The following is a 10000-nucleotide window of genomic DNA, read 5'->3' as shown; positions in this document are numbered from 1 at the left end:
CTTAACCCCCTGGTCTGCACCTTCCAACCCTGCTGACCCTTCAGCCCCAACTAAATTACCCCCCAAAGCCCCAACAGCCCCCACTCAGACCTACAAAACACACTGACCCCTGAACCCACCTCCAGGGCTCTCTGGACAACACACACTCACCTCTGGATCCCTGCTCTGGTTCATGGCTTGACTCCATTTCTGCTTCTCCAGAGCTCTAGAAATCCCTACCACATCACCCTTCAGACCCCAATTCACTCAGAGACTCCAATGTCAGACAAGCCAAATAAGTGACTCTTGTAAATGATCAAGTTATCCACATACTATACATACTAATTCATGAGGTCCTGTCAAAAACAGTCTACACTCTAAACTTCAGTCTAAACACAAACACTTGACCAACCCCCCTGGGTTAATATCTCTCTGGTGGGTTTATAACTCTCTCTCTATCTCTCTCTCTCTCTCTCTCTCTCTCTCTCTCTCTCTCAATGGGTTCACTGGGGACACAGCTCTTCAAAGGCATAGAGCCAGCTCTCTCCCTCTCTCTCTCTCTCTCTCTTGCTCTCTCCTGATACACACACAGTAACAGCGTGTCCTATATTTCTGCCGCACAGCCCTAATACACACATAGCTACTCCCCCATTGCTACACCCACGCAAGCACACGCACACACACACACTCAGTCATACACACACATTATGCAATTAATCCTACTGTAATTTCCACACATACCCCCCCCCCCCCCCCCCAACACACACACTCACTCTCTCTCCAAAACACACACACACACACGTTCGCACACGTACACACAGGGTGACACAGGTGGTCTTTTGAGATTGGCCACATGAGGAGCGGTGGTGTCTGGGAGGCATAGGGGAGAGGGGTCATCAAGTTCACTACAGCCCTGAGGGGACAGGCCAGATCAGCAGGAGATAGGGGGGGGATGACACAAACACATACGCACACACGCACTCAGGGGTAGCGACACACACATATGTACACAGAGCAGCATTATCTTTGAGATCTGCCTCTCATTCTCTCTCTCTTTCACACATACACACACACACACACACACACACATACACACACACACACACACACATACACACACACACACACACACACACACACACACACACAGCAGCAACAGCAGTAACAGCAGTGGCAGCACTAATACCTAAACACACACACAGCCACATGACCTGTGCTCCGACACAAAGAGCTTATGGATAGTGGCTGGGGGAAGTTCATCTAAATGTCTGAAGCACAGCAACTTACAGTCATAACCTAATAATAGAAAGGCCTGAATCAGAACAGAATCATCATACTGGGGTCGCTCACTACAGAACTTCAGGGGAGCTAGTCAACACTGTTACCGTACGTACTATAGGGGTTATGGTGAAAACTCCTAGCCTTACTCGCAATCAAAACTATGAATCTGGAATCTGATCAACAGAAGGATCATAAATGTTACTAACACAGTAGACCAATTAAATGACAGCCATAGTGAGGTCAGTAAGAGAGTTAATGTACAATCTGTTTTATCTCCCCTGGCGAGGTCACACAGGTGGGGCATTAGAATGGATCCTTTCAAAGGACTCTCTACACCTCTAACCATCGCCCTCTGTGGGGACTGAGTACAGCCACTACGTCTCTGATTGGTCCTTCAGTCAGTTAAGTACTTCCCAAGGATCTAATCTACTCGTCGTGACCAACCTGGACATTTATTGAGGTTACTAAAGTAGTATGAGATACGTATACCCTGGTGAGAAGTTAATAATCGTCATACATTTGATATCTAATCTAGACTGGTGTCCTAAAATGACCTACATATCCTCCCTGGGGGGGTGTCCTGAGTTGACAGATGCTTATGTCTGACCCCTCATCTGTCAACATTGTGGAAAATCAGCTGCTCCATACTCCAAACCCCCCCCCAAAATTAAACACACAATCACATGCTGTTTGAATAGGAGTGTTTTGTAACCTGTTGTGTAGTGGAATGGCTGATAACACACCGGACTGTTTAAACCAACGGTCAGAGAGGAACCCGGGTCAGATAAAGGAACAAGCTGTAGTGCACCAAACCAAGTCAGAGTTTGAGATGTGGGGAAACATTTCTGTTAGATACCTAAAATGAGTACTATTAGGATGGTTGAGGTAAAGAGGACACAACGCTCACAGAGAGTAGGCCACATATATCCTGCTTCTCTCTCTCTCTCCCTCTCTCTCTCCCTCTCCCCATCCCTTCCTCCCTCCCTCCCTCCCTCCCTCCCTCTCTCTCTGTCTCTCTCTCTCTTTTTCTCTCCCTCTCCCCATCCCTTCCTCACTCCCTCCCTCCCTCCCTGCCTTCCTCTCTCTCTCTCTCTCTCTCTCTCTCTCTCTCTCTCTCTCTCACTCTCACTCTCTCACTTTCTCCCTCGCTAGCCAACTCTGGAGGAAAGCGGGTGCAAATCACAGCTGGGAGGTTGGGTGGATCTCACTGTAAGCCTCTCTAACTCACATTACACACTCTTCCGATGTGGTTTGGGGTTTATTGTTCATCTAAAGCAGCAGATAATCACCCGACATCCCCTTTAAACGGCTAAATCCCTCACCCTGAGGCACAGATCTAGGATAAGCGGACCACTCCCCGTACCTTACCTTCAGCATTACAGGGGGCAAAGACCAAAACTGGCCTTAGATCAGTTCAAGGGGGCAACCTGTGCTCCTAGATCCCACTCTGGGGCGGACTGACCTATCAGTGAGTTGCTACAAGGTCAGATGTCGCTCCAGGGGTCTCAGACACAAAAGCACCTCTCACAGAAGGCCTAGCGTAGCGTAGCTGGTAGATCCACGTGTAACCCATTACAGGGCCATGTCTGAGCCCTGAGGAGAGCTGCTATAAATCATCTCTCTCTTCTCCCGCTCGCCCACCCCAACCAAATCAAGCCAAATCCAGCTTCATGTGATAACCTCCCCCTAAAAATGAACAATCCCAAGGTGGTATAGCCCAGGCTCTTATAGGGTATGTTGGAATGTTGCAATGCTCTGGAAAAAGAGAAGGGAGAGTAAGCACGGGACCCTGGGGAAGGATTCTATGGATTCAGTTAAAAGCCGTGGTTCCAAATGGTCCACAGAGTCAAATACAACAGTAGCATTGAGGCTATAATATGATGCTATGAAAGCACTACGATTGACCCCTCTGAGACCCTGTCTGGGGGAGAGACTTCAGCTCAACACATGATAAAAACAGCTCTATGCAGAATGACTCCACTTAGCTGGAGGCTGGCTGTGCTGTGGTGATGTTCCCATTAGAGAGGAAGAAGCTGATGTGATTCAGCCCTACAGTAAATTAATCATGAATCATGTTACCGCTGTAGCTTCACCTCAGGAAACCCTTATGGTAATGGCTTATGAGAAGAGCCTGGCTGGAGGGGACTCCCACTGTGTGGATTTTGGATCCGAGGAGGGTGGGGATCCAGAAGGACCTCTTCTGCGAGCTCAGAGGGGGGGCTCAGGGCGTGGCGTGTCCCAGCTCAGTGGCGGCCTGGCGGGCGGCTGTGAAGTTTGGGGAAGGGGTGTTGGCCGGCCCCCATGCAGACTTCCTTACTCTGCCGTGGGGTCGGCAGTTCTTTGAAAGGCTGCATTGTCCCTTCAGAGCGCCTCTCGCCCCCCCCCCCCCCTTGTCCCCCCTCGCCTCCAGTCCCCCCCCCCCCTCCCCAGCAGAGTAAACACAGGCTGTAGCAGCTGAAGAGAGGGGGGCGAGTGTGGGGGTGGGGGGTGTGGGGCCAGTAATGGTATGAGGGAGGGAGGGAGGGAGGGAGGGAGGGAGAGGGGCTGAATGAGAAGTCTGTGTCTGTTAGACCCCTCATATCCCACCAGCCCACCACCCCCCCAACCCCCACCCCAGGCCTGTTCTGCTTCTGTCCGCACCATTAAGGAAGTCCCAAAACCACCCACTTCCCTTTGGTGAGGTGAGATGGAGGGTGAGGTGGAAGGTGAGATAGAGGGTGAGGTGGAGGATGAGGGTGGGGTGGAGGGTGAGGTGGAGGGTGAGGGTGAGGTGGAGGGTAAGGTGGAGGGTGAGGAGGGGGGTGAGGTGGAGGGTGAGGTGGAAGGTGAGATGGAGAGTGAGGTGGAGGGTGAAGTGGAAGGTGAGGTGGAGGGTGAGGGTGAGGTGGAGGGTGAGGGTGAGGGTGAGGTAGAGGGTAATGTGGTGGGTGAGGTGGAGGGTGAGGTGGAGGGTGAGGTGGGGGGTGAGGTGGAGGGTGAGGTGGAAGGTGAGGTGGAGGGTGAGGTGGGGGGTGAAGTGGAGGGTGAGGTGGAGGGTGAGGTGGGGGGTGAGGTGGAGGGTGAGGTGGAAGGTGAGGTGGAGGGTGAGGTGGGGGGTGAGGTGGAGGGTGAGGTGGAAGGTGAGGTGGAGGGTGAGGTGGAAGGTGAGGTGGAGGGTGAGGTGGAAGGTGAGGTGGAAGGTGAGGTGGAGGGTGAGGTGGAAGGTGAGGTGGAGGGTGAGGTGGGGGGTGAGGTGGAAGGTGAGGTAGAAGGTGAGGTGGAGGGTGAGGTGGAAGGTGAGGTGGAGGGTGACGCTGAGGGGAAGGACCAGGTCAGAGAGAGGGTGTGTGTTTCAACATCTCCATCATTCCAGGCTGAGGTCATATGGACCAGTAGTGACCTTTGACCCTGCAATGACCCACTGATCTTTTGCTTATCAGATCAGATGAAATCCACGCTGTATCATATGTCAGCCTAGCCAGATGCTATAGACATCAGACCACAACAGCAGGTTCTGAGACCAATGATAATGAGTCATAGTAATATGACAATTACGTAATAGATTGTGTATGTGTGTGTGTGTGTGTGTGTGTGTGTGTGTGTGTGTGTGTGTGTGTGTGTGTGTGTGTGTGTGTGTGTGTTACACCATAACCAGCTGTAACTGAATCCCCCTCCTGCTGTGGCCCTGGGAGGTGGTCTGCAGGAGGGATCTCTCCCTGAGGCTCCTCACACTCCCACACACACACACGCACGCACGCACGCACGCACACACACACACACACACACACACACACACACACACACACACACACACACACACACACACACACACACACACACACACGCACACACGCACACACTGACGGCTGGGATCCTATCTCACCATCTGAGGAGGGAGGCCCTTAGTCCTGGCTCTCACACAGAACCAGCTGCATTGTTCACAACTGTTCCATATCTGGAACACCTCCCAAGCCATATTTAGTAGTGCTGCAGAAGCTACACCAACACATCTTATCACAGAAGAAGTCACAAGCACACGCTCTCCATACAGTTTCATGAGATGCCACCTGTTAAGAGATGGTACTGAGTGAAACTGTGCACCTTTGACACACAATGGAGAAAGTGGTCACACCTCAGGTCATGTCACTCAGCATTAGGGGCTATGTTCAGGCCTGCTGGGCTCTGGTATCCATTAAACTGCAACACAGGCCAGGTGGGAAAGAGGGCCTTGGGTGAAGGTGTCTAATAAAGCTGGGGTGTTAACTTTGACCTCAAACATTTTAAGAGGATTCCACAGCTCCCGATATTGTTTTCTGCAATAACCATGGGACAGGAGGTAATGGCTTGAGCCTTCCACCATTCTGGTCCTTTTACTCAGTGTCTCACTCCTTCTCGTTCCTCTCTCTCTTTCTCTCTCTCCTTGTCCAGCTTCATCCAAGCAGGAGTCCTGCCTGACCCCACCTCCCCTGACACATACACACACACACACACACACCCTAACCACAGCCTCAGCAGACCACTCCTCCCCTGGAGGATCACTCACTCCACACACACGCACACACACCCAAACACAAACACAAACCCTGAGCTGAGAGATTTTTTCCTGCCCCCAGTCTTCCTCAGCCAGCCGCCTCCTCAGACAGGAAACCTCAGTTTCCACTCTGCCTTCACTGGGCCTCTCTCTCTCTCTCTCTCTCTTTTTCTCTCTCTCTTTTTCTCTCTCTCTCTCTCTTTCTCTCTCTCTCTCTCTCTCTCTCTCTCTCTCCTTCTCCCCCCCCCTCCATCTCCCTCTCTCTTTATTTCCCCTCCCCTTTCTGCATTTTGACGTTCTAATCTCCCCTTCCTCACTCCCTCTTCTCCCTCTATATATTTACATCTTCCTCCTTCCCTGTATGGAACAGTATTTCTGTTTTTCTATTTGCAGCCTCCACCCACACCCCCACCCCCAACCCCCACCCTCTCCTATGTCTGTTCTATTGCACCATCCTTCTTCTTCTCTCTCTCTCTTTCTGACCCCTCCCTTGTGTCCATTGTGACCCAGGACTCTCTGTTTTTTTCTCTCTGTCAGTCCATACATTTCTTCTTCCTCTTTCACAGCAAAAATGCACACAGGAACTTGCAGGGTATTACATAATTACACCACACGCAAGGAGGAGAGAAAGAGAGAGAGAGAGAGAGAGAGAGAGAGAGAGAGAGAGAGAGAGAGAGAGAGAGAAAGCGAGAGAGAGAGAGGGGGGGGGGGGGCATGGCCCAAGAGGACATGGCCCAGGATGGACACCTATCAGCAGGAGGAGAGAGAGAGGGGGGGGGGGGGGGGGTAAGGCAGGGAGCGAAGGATGGAGGGAGAGAGGGAGGAAGAATGAGTAAAGGAGTGGGGAGTGACTGCAACAGGAAGCCTCTCACTGAGCTACTCATGGCCCCCAGCCAGAACTCTCAGACACTGAGGAATTCCAGGCAGAGGGCAGGGAGAGAGGGAAGGTGGTAGGAGGGAGCCAAAGAGAGAGGGAGGGGAGGGAGGGAGAGAGGGAGAGAGGGAGGGAGGGAGGGAGGGAGGGAGGGAGAGAGGGAGGGAGGGAGGGAGGGAGGGAGGGAGGGAAGGAGGGAGGGGGCCAGAGAAAGAAAGAAAGAAAGAAAGAAAGAAGGAGGGAAGAAGGAAAGAAGGGAGGCAGCCAAAGTGGGAGGGAAGCGAGAGAGGATGAGGAGGGAGGGCCCCCCCGAGCTGTGGTTTTATCGTCAAAGGGGAGCACTACCTAAAGAAAGGAGGAGGCAATTAAGGGGAACAAACAGCGAGCTCACCACGCAAACGCAAAACCAGTGGAACATCCCCTTGAAGATATACTATCACTGATCTCTGTGCCTCTGTTGCGGTTCTGCTCACAGACACGATGGGGGAAAAAAAGACCATTTAAAAAGATCTGATTCTGTAAAAATCTAATCTAAACAGAACAAACGTGTAACATGGAGGCTATCTCTGCTGATCCTCCACTGGTCAACTCAGCATCACTGGCTGACCCACACAGAGAATGAGAGCCTGCAGGTCTGAGTGCAGCCAGCTGCCATGGGTTTTCACACTGCAGTCCATCAGTGAGGCAGCCAAGGCCGAGATTACAACACACTATGTGACCTGACTTGACTCTGGCGGAGGGCAATGGAGGGATAGGGGCGGGATGGGATGGAGGGATGGAGGGATGGAGGGAGGGAGGGAGGGAGGGAAGGGCTGGCAGGGGATAGGGGAGGGTGACAGGGGATGAAGCAGGTCACACGTCAGGTAAACTGCCAGGTAGGTTCTAACAGATACGTGACATGGCCTGCGATGATCACTAGCATTTGTTCATATGGCCATTGGATATGAATAAGGGATATGGAGACATATTGTTTTTTCTTCCTTCTAAATTCATGGTTGAAATTCTATCTGTGGCCATATGGACTTGGTTTCGAATGTGTCTTCATGTGTAATTCAGTAGAATGTGTCTTACATATTACACAGCATGCAAGTTATTCTATTCTATCACAACAGTGGAAATAGATGTAGCCTGTAGGATGACGTGTCATATGGACAATCTAGAGAGAGAAGGACGTGGAGGGAGGAGGGGAGAAGAGAGGGAGGGAGGGAGGGAGGGAAGAGAGGAAATGGAGGGAGGAGAGGGGAGGAGAGGAGAGAGGGCAGGGGGTATAGCAAGGGGTGTGGGGTTGAGCACTTTGGCATAGGGGTAGGAAACTTCTCCCCAAGCCACTGACACTTTATTAGGCTCCCTCATAGCCGAGATGTGACGTGTGAGTGTGTGTCCCTCACGGTACACGTGCACAAGCATGTGCATTTATCTGAATGTATGTTTTCTCCCACTCAATAACAAGATACGATGCTCTGAAAAAAACACTGACTCTCTCTAACCTCGGCAAATCCACCAAATGTTCTTTGGAAAAAAAAAAAAACCCTCTCAACCTTTCAACCCAGCAATATTATACTAAGCCACGATAGTTGGACAGATATTCTGTTAATGTAGATGCACTCATCCGTAAACAGTTAGCCTCCAGGGTGGATGATTCACCTCACAGACCCTATAACCTCCATACACTAGACCTGAAGGCGCTTATCACAACAGTAGAGTAGGCTTTGAAAAGCAGTGAGTAATCACACAGTAACGTGGGACATTTCACAACAAACCACACTCACGCCACACAGAGCACAACACTAACCACGTACAATGTGAACGCAGCGGGGGAGAGAGACAGAGAGAGAGAGAGAGAGAGAGAGAGAGAGAGAGAGAGACCAGTGTCTGACAGAGACGAGCTGGAGGGATATCAGAGAGATCCATTCACCCTGACCTCCCACTAACACTCTCTGCTGGGTCTCTTTCTCTCTCTCTCTCTCTCTCTCTCTCTCTCTCTCTCTTTCTCTTTCTTCCTCCTCCTCCTCTTCTAGTTGAGTAAATGCATTCCCTTACCTACACTCGCCCCCCTTCCCTCTCTTTTTTCTACACTCCCTCTCCCTTCCCTGAGAGCAGTTCCACTCCCTCACTCACTCACTCACTCTGTCTCTCTCTCCTCTCTATTTCTTAATAGCATCCCTCCTCTCTCCTCCCTCCCTCTCACTCTATCAATCTTCCAATTCCTTCCCCCATCACTGCCTCCATCCCAAACTCTATCCCTCCCTTGCATCCCTTCTCTATCTCTCTTTCTCTCTGCCTCCTGTTCCCTCTCCCTCCCTTCTCTCTCTCTCTCTCTCTCTCTCTCTCTCTCTGCCTCCCTCCCTCCCTCCTGTCCCCCCCCCCCCCCTCCCTCCTCAGTCCTCTCCCGTGGCCTCTCCCTACAGGCAGTGCAATCACAGGGTCTGGAGTCTGCTCGCCAAGCAGGGGCGAGGCGCAACACACCACCCTCAATATGAAAGGAAAGGAAAGGAGAGAGGCTGAGAGAGAGAGAGTGAGGGATGGAGGGAGGGAGGGAGCAAGGGAGCAGAGAAGTCTGGAGCTGTCAGAACTAGTGGGAGAGAGTGAGAAAGAAAAAGTCCCACGATTAAAGTTAATGGCTCCGTTTTACAGCTTAGGCATATTCATGTTCCAATCTTTTCCACTTGAGGTAAACATGTTATTGAAGTATATTTACGGAGAAACTGAAAGCGCTCTTTTTGACTCCCTACTAGACCTCAATTAAATGCTATTAAATTAAAGCAGCCTTTGAAAGTGTGGCATATAGCATACGGTGTGTGTATGTGTGTGTGTGTGTGTGTGTGTGTGTGTGTGTGTGTGTGTGCGTATACAGGGAAGGGGACCCTGTATCCTCTCACCTCCTTTCATCAGCCCACGAACCAGCTGTGACCGGGGTTGACGAGGACACTGGAAGCTGGCTGTGAAACGGAAGTGACAGTGCTCTCTCCCACTCCACCGTCAGCTGACTGACTGACTCACTCACTCACGCAATCGCAGGGATCCGAAAGCCAACCCAACACCCAGGCCCGGCAGTAGAAAATACAGCTTTATTTTTCAAAGCATGAATACAGTATGTCAGGGCAGGCATGTTAACACTCTCTGGGGGGTCATCCAGCCATACCTTTCCAAATGAACCCCCTTTCCACCATATTTCCTTTCTGAAGCGAATGAGTTTTGTATGTTCTGTATGAGAGAGGCCATTGATGTTAAGCCCTTTTTCTATGGAGCTGAATACATCCACACGTTTTTTTATCCAACCCAATGGATCTCAACAGAGATGGAAAGAGAGGTTAAGGCTGTTTTAATGGTCATGTTTTCAGAGATCTCTCTAGATC

The 10000-nt window shown here is 51.2% G+C and overlaps 1 pseudogene across 1 annotated transcript in view; it reads right to left on the bottom strand.

Moving 5' to 3' along the window:
- The window catches only part of LOC310809431 (zinc finger protein GLIS2-like), a 24134-nt pseudogene that overhangs the window by 5179 nt on the left and 8955 nt on the right, over positions 1-10000 (bottom strand). The window lies entirely within an intron of this gene.

Source organism: Argentina silus (genome assembly GCF_951799395.1).
Source record: "Argentina silus genome assembly, chromosome: 9".
Taxonomy (NCBI): domain Eukaryota; kingdom Metazoa; phylum Chordata; class Actinopteri; order Argentiniformes; family Argentinidae; genus Argentina; species Argentina silus.
The sequence above is the reverse complement of the archived record's forward strand: the minus strand, read 5'-3'. Positions and strand labels throughout refer to the sequence as shown.